The sequence below is a fragment of the Mytilus edulis genome, chromosome 13, assembly GCF_963676685.1.
Source record: "Mytilus edulis chromosome 13, xbMytEdul2.2, whole genome shotgun sequence".
NCBI classification, from domain to species: Eukaryota; Metazoa; Mollusca; class Bivalvia; order Mytilida; family Mytilidae; genus Mytilus; species Mytilus edulis.
In genome coordinates this window covers 38,490,843-38,509,957 of record NC_092356.1, presented here as the reverse complement: position 1 = coordinate 38,509,957, position 19,115 = coordinate 38,490,843, and the positions used below count along the sequence as shown (strand labels likewise).

Genomic DNA, 19,115 nt, shown 5'->3' with positions numbered 1-19,115 from the left:
ATTCATTTAGCTCTCATATTGGTATGAAATAGAGATAGAAATAGGGATTTCTGTGCATTGAATAGACATTATTTTTGACAAAGAATGTATTTATGATGCTATATCAGCAAGATTAAATGGTTTATTCATTTTCCATGCAAATACCATTAGTTGTTAAGATTTTCTGACAGTGAAAAGCACAATAAATGCAAATTGATTATGTAAGGGGACATAATTTAACTTAATGCATACATGAGAAATAGACAAACAGTCAACTTAGAGATGTATTCTAGTACATGTATTGTCAAACAGGTTACGGAATAATATTTAACTGCAATCTAAAGACTCTTGTTGTATTGCCCTCGTAATCTGAAAATGTTTAAAGTAATGTAAGGCATGCTGTAAAATGTGGAATGGACTTTAATATCAGTTTTCATGATTTGGTGATTAAACTGTTTCTTTTACTCAGATTAACCATAAACAGAGTTGGCAATCCAATAATTCCTCCTAAATCACCATGTTTGACTTCTGTGTTGATTTGAAACATCATATATTTGGGTTTTGTTCACTTCTTAAGTAAAAATGGTAAGATGAAAAAAAGTGAAAATCTGCCAGATGGGGTAGGGATGTAATGTTTCATTTTTTTTTATAAGAAATGAGTGCAGACTAGTATTCTTTATTGTAATATGTTCCAAAGTAAGAAGTCTATGCATCATAGGTGTCATGACTGGTTTCAAGTTTGTTATGTCTTGGTTAAGGTGGCACGGTAGTATTTGCATTCCAGAATTTAGGTTGCTCTTTTGTGTACCCTACTTAGGTAAATGTATCTAAACAGTGTGATTGGACAAAAAATACAGTATCAACTGAACATACTTTCCCAAACTGAGGGATGAATCAGGTGTAGAAAAATATGAAATAATTTTACATACAGATGAAAATGAATTTTTAAGAATTTTTTTAAATTTTGTATTCACTGCACCATAAAAGACCTAAAATTACTAGTGGCCTTAGGTTTCTAAAAATAGCAAAAAAAGTAAACGGTCATGATACATATTCAAATTCATTTCTGAATAGTAAAATGAAAGTACTTCAGTTAAGTGTGAATGTAGATTTTTTTGCAGTGTTAGAAAGTGGTGAAAATTCTAAAAAGGCTATCATTATCCCTATGGGCCAGGAAATACTACCGTGCCACCTTAAGGGGAATATATATTTTTACACTAAATCAATGAAGGAACTTTTTTTACCTATGCAATTTGTAAGTTTATCAATAAAAAGTTGATTAAGTGCAACTATGATAAAACAAGCCTTAAATTCCACCCCTGAGAGTAAAAATTGCTGATTCAGCAAATTTTGCCTGATCTGTAGGTAATAATGTAAAAATTTTCATAGAAAGTAGAACTTCATTATTTTTATGTAACTTGCAATACATTTTTAATTATAAATGCTCGCTTTAACTTTTCGCAGTGTCTGACACATGTGCAACCACTGAAATTTGAGACGCGACATTCTACGGTTGCATGTTCATCCTATTATTTTCACAGAAATAAATAAATTGCATAATTTCTTATTTTTTTCAACATAAGGACAGCTATACTAGCTTTCTTAAGGTTTAATTAGTAGTTCTGATGTTACATGACACCAGTAGGAGCTTTTGGGGAACCAGTAAGTGGTTAAGGGGTCCTTACTTATTCATTTAGCTCTCATATTGGTATGAAATAGAGATAGAAATAGGGATTTCTGTGCATTGAATAGACATTATTTTTGACAAAGAATGTATTTATGATGCTATATCAGCAAGATTAAATGGTTTATTCATTTTCCATGCAAATACCATTAGTTGTTAAGATTTTCTGACAGTGAAAAGCACAATAAATGCAAATTGATTATGTAAGGGGACATAATTTAACTTAATGCATACATGAGAAATAGACAAACAGTCAACTTAGAGATGTATTCTAGTACATGTATTGTCAAACAGGTTACGGAATAATATTTAACTGCAATCTAAAGACTCTTGTTGTATTGCCCTCGTAATCTGAAAATGTTTAAAGTAATGTAAGGCATGCTGTAAAATGTGGAATGGACTTTAATATCAGTTTTCATGATTTGGTGATTAAACTGTTTCTTTTACTCAGATTAACCATAAACAGAGTTGGCAATCCAATAATTCCTCCTAAATCACCATGTTTGACTTCTGTGTTGATTTGAAACATCATATATTTGGGTTTTGTTCACTTCTTAAGTAAAAATGGTAAGATGAAAAAAAGTGAAAATCTGCCAGATGGGGTAGGGATGTAATGTTTCATTTTTTTTTATAAGAAATGAGTGCAGACTAGTATTCTTTATTGTAATATGTTCCAAAGTAAGAAGTCTATGCATCATAGGTGTCATGACTGGTTTCAAGTTTGTTATGTCTTGGTTAAGGTGGCACGGTAGTATTTGCATTCCAGAATTTAGGTTGCTCTTTTGTGTACCCTACTTAGGTAAATGTATCTAAACAGTGTGATTGGACAAAAAATACAGTATCAACTGAACATACTTTCCCAAACTGAGGGATGAATCAGGTGTAGAAAAATATGAAATAATTTTACATACAGATGAAAATGAATTTTTAAGAATTTTTTTAAATTTTGTATTCACTGCACCATAAAAGACCTAAAATTACTAGTGGCCTTAGGTTTCTAAAAATAGCAAAAAAAGTAAACGGTCATGATACATATTCAAATTCATTTCTGAATAGTAAAATGAAAGTACTTCAGTTAAGTGTGAATGTAGATTTTTTTGCAGTGTTAGAAAGTGGTGAAAATTCTAAAAAGGCTATCATTATCCCTATGGGCCAGGAAATACTACCGTGCCACCTTAAGGGGAATATATATTTTTACACTAAATCAATGAAGGAACTTTTTTTACCTATGCAATTTGTAAGTTTATCAATAAAAAGTTGATTAAGTGCAACTATGATAAAACAAGCCTTAAATTCCACCCCTGAGAGTAAAAATTGCTGATTCAGCAAATTTTGCCTGATCTGTAGGTAATAATGTAAAAATTTTCATAGAAAGTAGAACTTCATTATTTTTATGTAACTTGCAATACATTTTTAATTATAAATGCTCGCTTTAACTTTTCGCAGTGTCTGACACATGTGCAACCACTGAAATTTGAGACGCGACATTCTACGGTTGCATGTTCATCCTATTATTTTCACAGAAATAAATAAATTGCATAATTTCTTATTTTTTTCAACATAAGGACAGCTATACTAGCTTTCTTAAGGTTTAATTAGTAGTTCTGATGTTACATGACACCAGTAGGAGCTTTTGGGGAACCAGTAAGTGGTTAAGGGGTCCTTACTTATTCATTTAGCTCTCATATTGGTATGAAATAGAGATAGAAATAGGGATTTCTGTGCATTGAATAGACATTATTTTTGACAAAGAATGTATTTATGATGCTATATCAGCAAGATTAAATGGTTTATTCATTTTCCATGCAAATACCATTAGTTGTTAAGATTTTCTGACAGTGAAAAGCACAATAAATGCAAATTGATTATGTAAGGGGACATAATTTAACTTAATGCATACATGAGAAATAGACAAACAGTCAACTTAGAGATGTATTCTAGTACATGTATTGTCAAACAGGTTACGGAATAATATTTAACTGCAATCTAAAGACTCTTGTTGTATTGCCCTCGTAATCTGAAAATGTTTAAAGTAATGTAAGGCATGCTGTAAAATGTGGAATGGACTTTAATATCAGTTTTCATGATTTGGTGATTAAACTGTTTCTTTTACTCAGATTAACCATAAACAGAGTTGGCAATCCAATAATTCCTCCTAAATCACCATGTTTGACTTCTGTGTTGATTTGAAACATCATATATTTGGGTTTTGTTCACTTCTTAAGTAAAAATGGTAAGATGAAAAAAAGTGAAAATCTGCCAGATGGGGTAGGGATGTAATGTTTCATTTTTTTTTATAAGAAATGAGTGCAGACTAGTATTCTTTATTGTAATATGTTCCAAAGTAAGAAGTCTATGCATCATAGGTGTCATGACTGGTTTCAAGTTTGTTATGTCTTGGTTAAGGTGGCACGGTAGTATTTGCATTCCAGAATTTAGGTTGCTCTTTTGTGTACCCTACTTAGGTAAATGTATCTAAACAGTGTGATTGGACAAAAAATACAGTATCAACTGAACATACTTTCCCAAACTGAGGGATGAATCAGGTGTAGAAAAATATGAAATAATTTTACATACAGATGAAAATGAATTTTTAAGAATTTTTTTAAATTTTGTATTCACTGCACCATAAAAGACCTAAAATTACTAGTGGCCTTAGGTTTCTAAAAATAGCAAAAAAAGTAAACGGTCATGATACATATTCAAATTCATTTCTGAATAGTAAAATGAAAGTACTTCAGTTAAGTGTGAATGTAGATTTTTTTGCAGTGTTAGAAAGTGGTGAAAATTCTAAAAAGGCTATCATTATCCCTATGGGCCAGGAAATACTACCGTGCCACCTTAAGGGGAATATATATTTTTACACTAAATCAATGAAGGAACTTTTTTTACCTATGCAATTTGTAAGTTTATCAATAAAAAGTTGATTAAGTGCAACTATGATAAAACAAGCCTTAAATTCCACCCCTGAGAGTAAAAATTGCTGATTCAGCAAATTTTGCCTGATCTGTAGGTAATAATGTAAAAATTTTCATAGAAAGTAGAACTTCATTATTTTTATGTAACTTGCAATACATTTTTAATTATAAATGCTCGCTTTAACTTTTCGCAGTGTCTGACACATGTGCAACCACTGAAATTTGAGACGCGACATTCTACGGTTGCATGTTCATCCTATTATTTTCACAGAAATAAATAAATTGCATAATTTCTTATTTTTTTCAACATAAGGACAGCTATACTAGCTTTCTTAAGGTTTAATTAGTAGTTCTGATGTTACATGACACCAGTAGGAGCTTTTGGGGAACCAGTAAGTGGTTAAGGGGTCCTTACTTATTCATTTAGCTCTCATATTGGTATGAAATAGAGATAGAAATAGGGATTTCTGTGCATTGAATAGACATTATTTTTGACAAAGAATGTATTTATGATGCTATATCAGCAAGATTAAATGGTTTATTCATTTTCCATGCAAATACCATTAGTTGTTAAGATTTTCTGACAGTGAAAAGCACAATAAATGCAAATTGATTATGTAAGGGGACATAATTTAACTTAATGCATACATGAGAAATAGACAAACAGTCAACTTAGAGATGTATTCTAGTACATGTATTGTCAAACAGGTTACGGAATAATATTTAACTGCAATCTAAAGACTCTTGTTGTATTGCCCTCGTAATCTGAAAATGTTTAAAGTAATGTAAGGCATGCTGTAAAATGTGGAATGGACTTTAATATCAGTTTTCATGATTTGGTGATTAAACTGTTTCTTTTACTCAGATTAACCATAAACAGAGTTGGCAATCCAATAATTCCTCCTAAATCACCATGTTTGACTTCTGTGTTGATTTGAAACATCATATATTTGGGTTTTGTTCACTTCTTAAGTAAAAATGGTAAGATGAAAAAAAGTGAAAATCTGCCAGATGGGGTAGGGATGTAATGTTTCATTTTTTTTTATAAGAAATGAGTGCAGACTAGTATTCTTTATTGTAATATGTTCCAAAGTAAGAAGTCTATGCATCATAGGTGTCATGACTGGTTTCAAGTTTGTTATGTCTTGGTTAAGGTGGCACGGTAGTATTTGCATTCCAGAATTTAGGTTGCTCTTTTGTGTACCCTACTTAGGTAAATGTATCTAAACAGTGTGATTGGACAAAAAATACAGTATCAACTGAACATACTTTCCCAAACTGAGGGATGAATCAGGTGTAGAAAAATATGAAATAATTTTACATACAGATGAAAATGAATTTTTAAGAATTTTTTTAAATTTTGTATTCACTGCACCATAAAAGACCTAAAATTACTAGTGGCCTTAGGTTTCTAAAAATAGCAAAAAAAGTAAACGGTCATGATACATATTCAAATTCATTTCTGAATAGTAAAATGAAAGTACTTCAGTTAAGTGTGAATGTAGATTTTTTTGCAGTGTTAGAAAGTGGTGAAAATTCTAAAAAGGCTATCATTATCCCTATGGGCCAGGAAATACTACCGTGCCACCTTAAGGGGAATATATATTTTTACACTAAATCAATGAAGGAACTTTTTTTACCTATGCAATTTGTAAGTTTATCAATAAAAAGTTGATTAAGTGCAACTATGATAAAACAAGCCTTAAATTCCACCCCTGAGAGTAAAAATTGCTGATTCAGCAAATTTTGCCTGATCTGTAGGTAATAATGTAAAAATTTTCATAGAAAGTAGAACTTCATTATTTTTATGTAACTTGCAATACATTTTTAATTATAAATGCTCGCTTTAACTTTTCGCAGTGTCTGACACATGTGCAACCACTGAAATTTGAGACGCGACATTCTACGGTTGCATGTTCATCCTATTATTTTCACAGAAATAAATAAATTGCATAATTTCTTATTTTTTTCAACATAAGGACAGCTATACTAGCTTTCTTAAGGTTTAATTAGTAGTTCTGATGTTACATGACACCAGTAGGAGCTTTTGGGGAACCAGTAAGTGGTTAAGGGGTCCTTACTTATTCATTTAGCTCTCATATTGGTATGAAATAGAGATAGAAATAGGGATTTCTGTGCATTGAATAGACATTATTTTTGACAAAGAATGTATTTATGATGCTATATCAGCAAGATTAAATGGTTTATTCATTTTCCATGCAAATACCATTAGTTGTTAAGATTTTCTGACAGTGAAAAGCACAATAAATGCAAATTGATTATGTAAGGGGACATAATTTAACTTAATGCATACATGAGAAATAGACAAACAGTCAACTTAGAGATGTATTCTAGTACATGTATTGTCAAACAGGTTACGGAATAATATTTAACTGCAATCTAAAGACTCTTGTTGTATTGCCCTCGTAATCTGAAAATGTTTAAAGTAATGTAAGGCATGCTGTAAAATGTGGAATGGACTTTAATATCAGTTTTCATGATTTGGTGATTAAACTGTTTCTTTTACTCAGATTAACCATAAACAGAGTTGGCAATCCAATAATTCCTCCTAAATCACCATGTTTGACTTCTGTGTTGATTTGAAACATCATATATTTGGGTTTTGTTCACTTCTTAAGTAAAAATGGTAAGATGAAAAAAAGTGAAAATCTGCCAGATGGGGTAGGGATGTAATGTTTCATTTTTTTTTATAAGAAATGAGTGCAGACTAGTATTCTTTATTGTAATATGTTCCAAAGTAAGAAGTCTATGCATCATAGGTGTCATGACTGGTTTCAAGTTTGTTATGTCTTGGTTAAGGTGGCACGGTAGTATTTGCATTCCAGAATTTAGGTTGCTCTTTTGTGTACCCTACTTAGGTAAATGTATCTAAACAGTGTGATTGGACAAAAAATACAGTATCAACTGAACATACTTTCCCAAACTGAGGGATGAATCAGGTGTAGAAAAATATGAAATAATTTTACATACAGATGAAAATGAATTTTTAAGAATTTTTTTAAATTTTGTATTCACTGCACCATAAAAGACCTAAAATTACTAGTGGCCTTAGGTTTCTAAAAATAGCAAAAAAAGTAAACGGTCATGATACATATTCAAATTCATTTCTGAATAGTAAAATGAAAGTACTTCAGTTAAGTGTGAATGTAGATTTTTTTGCAGTGTTAGAAAGTGGTGAAAATTCTAAAAAGGCTATCATTATCCCTATGGGCCAGGAAATACTACCGTGCCACCTTAAGGGGAATATATATTTTTACACTAAATCAATGAAGGAACTTTTTTTACCTATGCAATTTGTAAGTTTATCAATAAAAAGTTGATTAAGTGCAACTATGATAAAACAAGCCTTAAATTCCACCCCTGAGAGTAAAAATTGCTGATTCAGCAAATTTTGCCTGATCTGTAGGTAATAATGTAAAAATTTTCATAGAAAGTAGAACTTCATTATTTTTATGTAACTTGCAATACATTTTTAATTATAAATGCTCGCTTTAACTTTTCGCAGTGTCTGACACATGTGCAACCACTGAAATTTGAGACGCGACATTCTACGGTTGCATGTTCATCCTATTATTTTCACAGAAATAAATAAATTGCATAATTTCTTATTTTTTTCAACATAAGGACAGCTATACTAGCTTTCTTAAGGTTTAATTAGTAGTTCTGATGTTACATGACACCAGTAGGAGCTTTTGGGGAACCAGTAAGTGGTTAAGGGGTCCTTACTTATTCATTTAGCTCTCATATTGGTATGAAATAGAGATAGAAATAGGGATTTCTGTGCATTGAATAGACATTATTTTTGACAAAGAATGTATTTATGATGCTATATCAGCAAGATTAAATGGTTTATTCATTTTCCATGCAAATACCATTAGTTGTTAAGATTTTCTGACAGTGAAAAGCACAATAAATGCAAATTGATTATGTAAGGGGACATAATTTAACTTAATGCATACATGAGAAATAGACAAACAGTCAACTTAGAGATGTATTCTAGTACATGTATTGTCAAACAGGTTACGGAATAATATTTAACTGCAATCTAAAGACTCTTGTTGTATTGCCCTCGTAATCTGAAAATGTTTAAAGTAATGTAAGGCATGCTGTAAAATGTGGAATGGACTTTAATATCAGTTTTCATGATTTGGTGATTAAACTGTTTCTTTTACTCAGATTAACCATAAACAGAGTTGGCAATCCAATAATTCCTCCTAAATCACCATGTTTGACTTCTGTGTTGATTTGAAACATCATATATTTGGGTTTTGTTCACTTCTTAAGTAAAAATGGTAAGATGAAAAAAAGTGAAAATCTGCCAGATGGGGTAGGGATGTAATGTTTCATTTTTTTTTATAAGAAATGAGTGCAGACTAGTATTCTTTATTGTAATATGTTCCAAAGTAAGAAGTCTATGCATCATAGGTGTCATGACTGGTTTCAAGTTTGTTATGTCTTGGTTAAGGGGAATATATATTTTTACACTAAATCAATGAAGGAACTTTTTTTACCTATGCAATTTGTAAGTTTATCAATAAAAAGTTGATTAAGTGCAACTATGATAAAACAAGCCTTAAATTCCACCCCTGAGAGTAAAAATTGCTGATTCAGCAAATTTTGCCTGATCTGTAGGTAATAATGTAAAAATTTTCATAGAAAGTAGAACTTCATTATTTTTATGTAACTTGCAATACATTTTTAATTATAAATGCTCGCTTTAACTTTTCGCAGTGTCTGACACATGTGCAACCACTGAAATTTGAGACGCGACATTCTACGGTTGCATGTTCATCCTATTATTTTCACAGAAATAAATAAATTGCATAATTTCTTATTTTTTTCAACATAAGGACAGCTATACTAGCTTTCTTAAGGTTTAATTAGTAGTTCTGATGTTACATGACACCAGTAGGAGCTTTTGGGGAACCAGTAAGTGGTTAAGGGGTCCTTACTTATTCATTTAGCTCTCATATTGGTATGAAATAGAGATAGAAATAGGGATTTCTGTGCATTGAATAGACATTATTTTTGACAAAGAATGTATTTATGATGCTATATCAGCAAGATTAAATGGTTTATTCATTTTCCATGCAAATACCATTAGTTGTTAAGATTTTCTGACAGTGAAAAGCACAATAAATGCAAATTGATTATGTAAGGGGACATAATTTAACTTAATGCATACATGAGAAATAGACAAACAGTCAACTTAGAGATGTATTCTAGTACATGTATTGTCAAACAGGTTACGGAATAATATTTAACTGCAATCTAAAGACTCTTGTTGTATTGCCCTCGTAATCTGAAAATGTTTAAAGTAATGTAAGGCATGCTGTAAAATGTGGAATGGACTTTAATATCAGTTTTCATGATTTGGTGATTAAACTGTTTCTTTTACTCAGATTAACCATAAACAGAGTTGGCAATCCAATAATTCCTCCTAAATCACCATGTTTGACTTCTGTGTTGATTTGAAACATCATATATTTGGGTTTTGTTCACTTCTTAAGTAAAAATGGTAAGATGAAAAAAAGTGAAAATCTGCCAGATGGGGTAGGGATGTAATGTTTCATTTTTTTTTATAAGAAATGAGTGCAGACTAGTATTCTTTATTGTAATATGTTCCAAAGTAAGAAGTCTATGCATCATAGGTGTCATGACTGGTTTCAAGTTTGTTATGTCTTGGTTAAGGTGGCACGGTAGTATTTGCATTCCAGAATTTAGGTTGCTCTTTTGTGTACCCTACTTAGGTAAATGTATCTAAACAGTGTGATTGGACAAAAAATACAGTATCAACTGAACATACTTTCCCAAACTGAGGGATGAATCAGGTGTAGAAAAATATGAAATAATTTTACATACAGATGAAAATGAATTTTTAAGAATTTTTTTAAATTTTGTATTCACTGCACCATAAAAGACCTAAAATTACTAGTGGCCTTAGGTTTCTAAAAATAGCAAAAAAAGTAAACGGTCATGATACATATTCAAATTCATTTCTGAATAGTAAAATGAAAGTACTTCAGTTAAGTGTGAATGTAGATTTTTTTGCAGTGTTAGAAAGTGGTGAAAATTCTAAAAAGGCTATCATTATCCCTATGGGCCAGGAAATACTACCGTGCCACCTTAAGGGGAATATATATTTTTACACTAAATCAATGAAGGAACTTTTTTTACCTATGCAATTTGTAAGTTTATCAATAAAAAGTTGATTAAGTGCAACTATGATAAAACAAGCCTTAAATTCCACCCCTGAGAGTAAAAATTGCTGATTCAGCAAATTTTGCCTGATCTGTAGGTAATAATGTAAAAATTTTCATAGAAAGTAGAACTTCATTATTTTTATGTAACTTGCAATACATTTTTAATTATAAATGCTCGCTTTAACTTTTCGCAGTGTCTGACACATGTGCAACCACTGAAATTTGAGACGCGACATTCTACGGTTGCATGTTCATCCTATTATTTTCACAGAAATAAATAAATTGCATAATTTCTTATTTTTTTCAACATAAGGACAGCTATACTAGCTTTCTTAAGGTTTAATTAGTAGTTCTGATGTTACATGACACCAGTAGGAGCTTTTGGGGAACCAGTAAGTGGTTAAGGGGTCCTTACTTATTCATTTAGCTCTCATATTGGTATGAAATAGAGATAGAAATAGGGATTTCTGTGCATTGAATAGACATTATTTTTGACAAAGAATGTATTTATGATGCTATATCAGCAAGATTAAATGGTTTATTCATTTTCCATGCAAATACCATTAGTTGTTAAGATTTTCTGACAGTGAAAAGCACAATAAATGCAAATTGATTATGTAAGGGGACATAATTTAACTTAATGCATACATGAGAAATAGACAAACAGTCAACTTAGAGATGTATTCTAGTACATGTATTGTCAAACAGGTTACGGAATAATATTTAACTGCAATCTAAAGACTCTTGTTGTATTGCCCTCGTAATCTGAAAATGTTTAAAGTAATGTAAGGCATGCTGTAAAATGTGGAATGGACTTTAATATCAGTTTTCATGATTTGGTGATTAAACTGTTTCTTTTACTCAGATTAACCATAAACAGAGTTGGCAATCCAATAATTCCTCCTAAATCACCATGTTTGACTTCTGTGTTGATTTGAAACATCATATATTTGGGTTTTGTTCACTTCTTAAGTAAAAATGGTAAGATGAAAAAAAGTGAAAATCTGCCAGATGGGGTAGGGATGTAATGTTTCATTTTTTTTTATAAGAAATGAGTGCAGACTAGTATTCTTTATTGTAATATGTTCCAAAGTAAGAAGTCTATGCATCATAGGTGTCATGACTGGTTTCAAGTTTGTTATGTCTTGGTTAAGGTGGCACGGTAGTATTTGCATTCCAGAATTTAGGTTGCTCTTTTGTGTACCCTACTTAGGTAAATGTATCTAAACAGTGTGATTGGACAAAAAATACAGTATCAACTGAACATACTTTCCCAAACTGAGGGATGAATCAGGTGTAGAAAAATATGAAATAATTTTACATACAGATGAAAATGAATTTTTAAGAATTTTTTTAAATTTTGTATTCACTGCACCATAAAAGACCTAAAATTACTAGTGGCCTTAGGTTTCTAAAAATAGCAAAAAAAGTAAACGGTCATGATACATATTCAAATTCATTTCTGAATAGTAAAATGAAAGTACTTCAGTTAAGTGTGAATGTAGATTTTTTTGCAGTGTTAGAAAGTGGTGAAAATTCTAAAAAGGCTATCATTATCCCTATGGGCCAGGAAATACTACCGTGCCACCTTTACATCCAGTCACGTGATAACGTCAGAATTTTGGAGTCTGCACGGACTGCACGGGATTATCACTTCCACCTGGCCGCCTCCCTGGCCACACATTATTATGGTGGTACATTTGAAGAAAAAAATGGTTGGGGCGGAGAAAACAAGTCTCCAACTGACAGAACAAAAATAATCCCGGTAATCATGAATGACCAAGATGATGAGGCTGACATGATACCTGAAGGATTGACCCAAAATTACAGAGATTTTCAATGATTTGATGTGTTAATACACACTATGATTAGTCCAGATAATCATGACGTCTTCTGAGGGTATTTTTAGATTTTGATTTTTGCATCCTTGATTGACGGGAGGGCATGAAATCAAAGACTCATAATTTTGGTTAGTCGAAATTAGGGGAGATAACTGCAGACAACAAATTGTAAAGCATGGGAAACTCGACAGTACCGAAAAGAAGAGGCAGTCTACTTATTGTATGCATGTACTTTTTTTAAATTACAATATCTGCAATTTTGCAGGGGAAGGATTTTATTAATATTATTGCAAATATAAATGATGCTTCTAGGGTTTAGGGATGGATGAGACTATTGAGTATCAACTTTATAAGAAATAGCATTCTGAAATCTTGACACATACATTTATAGCATCTTTTCCTGTAAAGGCAATAATTATTCTCACATTTTGGTCCGTCATTGTGTAATCCCAATATTACAGGTTGTTTTTAAATGTCAAATTGGATTGTTTTTATGTTATTTATATGTTTTTATTGCTGCAAGTTTTGTTAACATGTAATTGATTTTATTTTATCCTTATTGGTCAATCAATTTTTCCCATATTAAGTTAAGGGGGGTCAGTGAAAAAACTATATGAATTAAGTTTTTTTTATCCTACATTGAACTTTTCATGTCGTCCCTTATACATTGGTATAATTAATTTCTTAATTTACAGTATCTATTTTCAGACTTTATTTTATCAAAAGAAACTTGGTATTATACACAAGGTTTTGATAGAAGATAGTTTTACAGCCATGACTGGTGCACAGGGGTAGGTTTTTAAACAGATTCAAGGTTCTAATGCTAGACACTCTTTTATTTATCCAATTTTTTACTTAACAATCCATGATGGGTTTACAAATTTTATCCTAAATGTCTCTAAAAGTTTTTTGCAATACACTGAATGACCGCTATAAGGCAGTTAAATACTGAAAAATGGAAGAAATATATTTGAAAAACTTTAAGAAAAAAAGACATCTGTTCATTCTGTTGTAATAAACAAAAAAAGTTTCTGCCACGTTTAATAAGAATCTATGACGGTTTTACAAATAATTGGAGTATATTAAACTTATAACACTAGATTGGATTGATTGTATCATCATGTTAACTTAAAAAAACATTGGTCCTTTTATAACAAAATAAAAGAAAAGTATAACAAATATTTTCATTATTTTGGGCAGTATGATGTAGTTAAAGATTCTGTCCATTATTAAACTCAATGATTCATTTGTGGTTTGACAAACTCCTTCTGTAATAATTTTTTCTGTAAAATTTCATGAAGGTTTGTAGATATATTAGAAGATGTAGCATGTCATGCCAATGAGACAACTCTCCATCCAAGTCACAATTTGTAAAAAGTAAACCATTACAGGTCAAAGTACAGCATTCACCAAAAAGCCTTGGCTCACACCAATCTGCAAGCTCAAAAGGGTCCCAAAAATTACTAGTATTAAACTGTTCAAACAGGAAAAACAAATGTCTAATCTATACTATTAAACGTGAAGACCTCATTTTGTGTGTCGCTTCTCTTCTTTCTACAATAAATTAATCAACACGCCTCTGTGTCCTACAGGTACAGTGCATAGTCGCATTTGTCATCCATTCATATGATTATTCAGAATGAGTTATTTTGGGAGAAAAACGAGAAAAAAGGCATCTGGATATTGTCCCGTCATTGGAAGAAATTTTAAGTCAGATTAGACTTCCGGTTTGCGTTTTTTCTGTATACTTTGAACATACATATACTACGAATAAAGTGTATTTTCAGAATTTTATCGGCTATCATTTTCAAGTTAACTATCCACGGCGGTCACAGAGTTTAATAAATAGAGAGGGTCTGTATACTATATCAATGACCACCATGGATCGATTAGTAAACTTAGAATTGACAGTAAATACACTTTATTTATATAGTAATGAATGTTCATAATATAATTATTCATGTGAACTTTTGATGCCTTTTCTGAAATTCTCCAACTGCAGTCATTAAATCTTTTACAAAATTCATTGATTACAAAAAAAAGAAGATGATTGCCATGTTGAGACAACTCTCCACAAGAGACCAAAATGACACAGAAATTAACAACTATAGGTCACCGTACGGCCTTCAACAAAGAGCAAAGCCCATACCGCATACTCAGGTACAAAAGGCCCTGCAATGACAATGTAAAACAATGCAAACAAGAAAACTAGCAGCTTTATTTATGTACAAAAAATGAAAGAAAAACAAATATGTAACACATAAACAAATGACAACCACTGAATTACAGGCTCCTTACTTAAATGTTCATAACATACTAAATGTATGTTCATATTAAATTGATAGAAAACCAAAAATTAGGAACTTTGAAAATAAAGGTGGAGGGATAAAAAAAACATTTTCCTGTTCCCAAAAACCAATGACTTATGATACTTTTGCTGAAATTCTCCGGTCATTCAGTATTTTACAAAAATTTTCGAAACAAAACTTTACATACTTTAAACTACGCTCTGAATGCCCGCAATTTCGCGGGTGTGTTCTAGTTTATATATTAAACTAAGACAAGAGAAACACTTATGAACCAGACATCAACAAATGACAATCATTGAACAACAGGTTCCTGACTTGAAGGTGTAAACAAATACAGTGGGTTGACATGGTTATTGATGTAAAAAAAACATTAACTAGAACCTGAATGTTGAAGATGTAGACTGTGAGGGGCCAACAACAGTAAAATGTAGGATTCCTATGCCAAGCATATACAACATCAATTTCACAGGCTTTACGAAAAATCAAATAGATGTTTTTCCTGAAAGAAATTTGGAAACTCTTAGGAAATATTAGAGTTTTAGATTTTTTAATATTATTTGTTTCTATAATTCAGATTTGATCCTCACAAGAATATGAGAAAAGTAAAGGCTGTCAACCAGTTTTCAAATATGGGTAAATATAATATAAATTTTTCTTTTATTATGACACTTATTGATTTATTAATATTTGATTGTCTTAAGCTTGTGTGTGTCTACATTCTGTCTGGTGAGTGTCTTCTTCACACTTTTAAACTACTCTGAAAATATAAAACATTCAAAAAAGGATGTCATGGAATATTTTAAAGAGGACAGAGTACCAATGTACACTGCAGAAAAAAAGACTCAACTTGGCATGGGTTCAATCCAGGCTAAGTCCAACCAATGAATATAAATTTTAGGACGTCTCAATCTGGCTTAAAGAAACTTGAAGAAATTATAGCTTCTTTCTCTGTTAAGTCTCATTATTTTGTGCTGATGAAGTTCATTAATCCTGTGTCTCTTTAACTTATTCATTATTTATTTTATATCTTAGAATATTTAGAGCTCGATGTATTGATGACACTGTAGACCAATTATAATACAGGTCTTTTAGTTTGTGAGTGTGTGTGGCTTGCTGTGCCTAGTAGTATACTCAACATCTTCTTTTATGCACAATTGTGCAGTAAATTTAAGTACAGAACTAGTCTGCTGTCATTATGAACTTTATATTTTGACTTATAATACTGTTGTACTATTTTAGAGTATCCAGAAATGACTGTTTTGAGTAAAGGGGAATTGATTTTTTTGACAAAACAGCCAGTAAAGAACATATTAGAGAAGCCTTCAGAAAGTATACTCAACAGCAGTATACATGTGAGCAAGGTACATTTGTGCATCTAATGTTATTTAATGTTTTATCCATAAGATAGACTGTAGTTTTATTTTTAGTTTTCCAGAATACATACACTTGTATGTGCAACATGGCAAATGTAATATTAAGTTAATGAATCACAAACAAAAATATAAATAAATGTAGGTAGGTTAATCATGTTAATGGAGATACTTTTAACAGATAATCCCTATTGGAATTTTTTAAAGAAAGTAAATAACTGTAGAACAAAAGTTCCTTAAAAATACATGTATTAGAATCGTCACTTTCTGCTAGTAGGATTCTACATCAAAGATTATACATCGTCTTAGATTCCTGACCTTATGATCAGAATATAAGTTGTGAGACAATATAAAACTGATAGAATGTTTAAAACATGACACAAGTTAAATGTACAATTGCTCGTCAGTGAATAAACCAAATAAAACAGCTAGCACACATACATAGAAAGAAACTAATTTAGATGGAAAAACACAAAACATTAAGGAGCTTGGTGGTGAAAAACCCAATTTAATATTTGCTTGAGGGGTGAATTGGAATTGATAATGCAATTAAAAAACTGTATCACCCAATTACATAAAAAAATGGTGGGTAAAAACCCCAATTTGTGAATTCTTATCTGGAGCTCTGTATGTCCAAAATTAATAGTTGAATCAAAACCCACTCATGAATGTCCCTGTTATAAAATTGGGTATAGCTAGGTCATCATGGTCATGTGTTACTTTTTTTGAAACATACTTTTTTATATTTATAGTTAGACTACTATATCTGACTACTACTTGTAGGAGTTTTTATACGCCCGTAAAAATTTTGATGGGATTAATTATGTTATACAAATGTCCGCTATCCATCCGTCTGTCCGGCGTAAACATGTCGCACCGTAATTTGAGAACGACTTATCCAAATTTCATGAAACTTATTATAGTTGTTTCTTTATGATGGTCAAATGATCTGTATACTTTTTGGTGAAAATAAGATTAAAACTTTTTGAGTTACGGCACATTGTAACTAAAACAGGGGGTGTTTTTTCACATGTTGCACCTTTTATCAAAAACGATTTTATATTATTGCTTAAAACTTTACACAATTCTTAGTTTTATTAATCTTAAGATCTGTATACTTTTTAGTGATGATTCAAAATTTCATTTTTGAGTTATTGAGTATTTTGTAAAAAAGGGGGAGGTTTTTTTTACATGTTGCGCTGTATCTCAAAAACGATTTATGATTATTGCTTTAAACTTTACACACTTCTTTGTTATATTAATCTAAACATCTGTATACTTTTTGGTGATGATTCAAAATTTAATTTTTCAGTTTTTAGTATTTTGTAAAAAAGGGGGAGGTTTTTTTTACATGTCGCGCCATATCTCAAAAACAATTTATGTTAATGCTTAAAACTTTACACACTTCTTTGGTATATTAATCTAAAGATCTGTATACTTTTTAGTTTTGATTCAAAATTTTATTGTAGTGATATTTAGTTTTTTTGAAGAAAAAAAGAGGGGGGGTTTCATATGTCCCTCCGTATTTCAAAAACAATATATGGTTATTGCTTGAAACTTTCTCAGAAACTATTTATGATTATTGCATAAAACTTTCACACAAGACGACGTATTATGCGCTCATGGCGCAGCTGTTTATTAACGACCTTAACTACTGCAGAGAGTCTCACACAGTAATTCTATAAAATTACTAAAATTTCTTTTTTCTTTTTATTTTAAACATATTTTAATTTAAGTATGAAAGAAAGAAGCCAAAAGTAGATGTAGATAAAAAGATGAAGGAAATTGAAGGCAACATCACATGTATTAAAAATGAACCAAAAAAAGGTATGTAAATATAAAATTATGTTCCTATCAGATCAAAAGTCTGTATTAAGATCAGATCAATATTATAATCTTTACTGAATCTTTTGCATTGATAGTTTGTAAAAGAAATCTGAGAAGAAATCAAATAGAGAAATACCTTTATATAAAGAGATTTGCAATTTATTTACATTCAATGAACTGCTAAATGTATTTCAGCTGAAGTTATCATACAAAGGAAGATTGCAAATTAGACAACTCTCCAAAAAAGATAAAGTGGCACAGAAATAAAGATTAAAGTCACTGTATGTCCTTCAATAATGAGCCAAGCCGACACCACCTAGTCTGCCATAAAAGACCTGACATAAAAATTGTAAAACAATTCTAACGAGAAAACTAACTGCCTAATTTATGTATAAAATAATAAACCAAAAACAAATATGTTACACAGCAACAAACAACAACCACTGAATTATAGATTTCATGAAGGTCTTTCCTATGCTTAATTTTCTTTACAGTATTTTCAACACAAGTTTGATATATTCCTTGGAGTTTATGAAAGTAATTTAAAGTAGGACTAATAATTATAGCTAATATATCTGCATAATTGAGTTCCTAAAAGGCTTCCAATAACTCAAACTACAGGCTTTGAAATAAATAATTTTGAATTAAGCCTTATAAGTGTTATATTGAGTTTGAATTTCAGGGTCTCCAAGATTAAATGAATGCTTTATGGCGCTAGTGAATGTTCTTCAAATTCTGCCAGATAAGACACTTACTTATGTTGCAGAACATTACTTTATGAAGTTGAATTTAAGGTATGATCAGATGTATATGCATCTGTAATTAAGGTCAAATATTACATTTAAAGTTCTGACTATAGTTCCATATGAACGGTATATAATTTTGAAGAGTAAGGACTCTAGATTACTGGAAGTACAAGGCCCCTACTCTGAATATGTTTACATTCAAATTTGATTGGATTGA

The 19,115-nt window shown here is 31.0% G+C and overlaps 1 long non-coding RNA gene across 1 annotated transcript; it reads left to right on the top strand.

Annotated features, from left to right (window-relative positions):
• The first annotated feature begins 13,353 nt into the window (after nt 1-13,353).
• On the top strand, nt 13,354-16,310 carry LOC139502137 (uncharacterized). Its single transcript, XR_011658736.1, has 3 exons — nt 13,354-13,437; nt 15,530-15,588; nt 16,195-16,310. It is a non-coding gene; the product is annotated as an uncharacterized lncRNA (long non-coding RNA).
• The last annotated feature ends 2,805 nt before the right edge of the window (nt 16,311-19,115 follow it).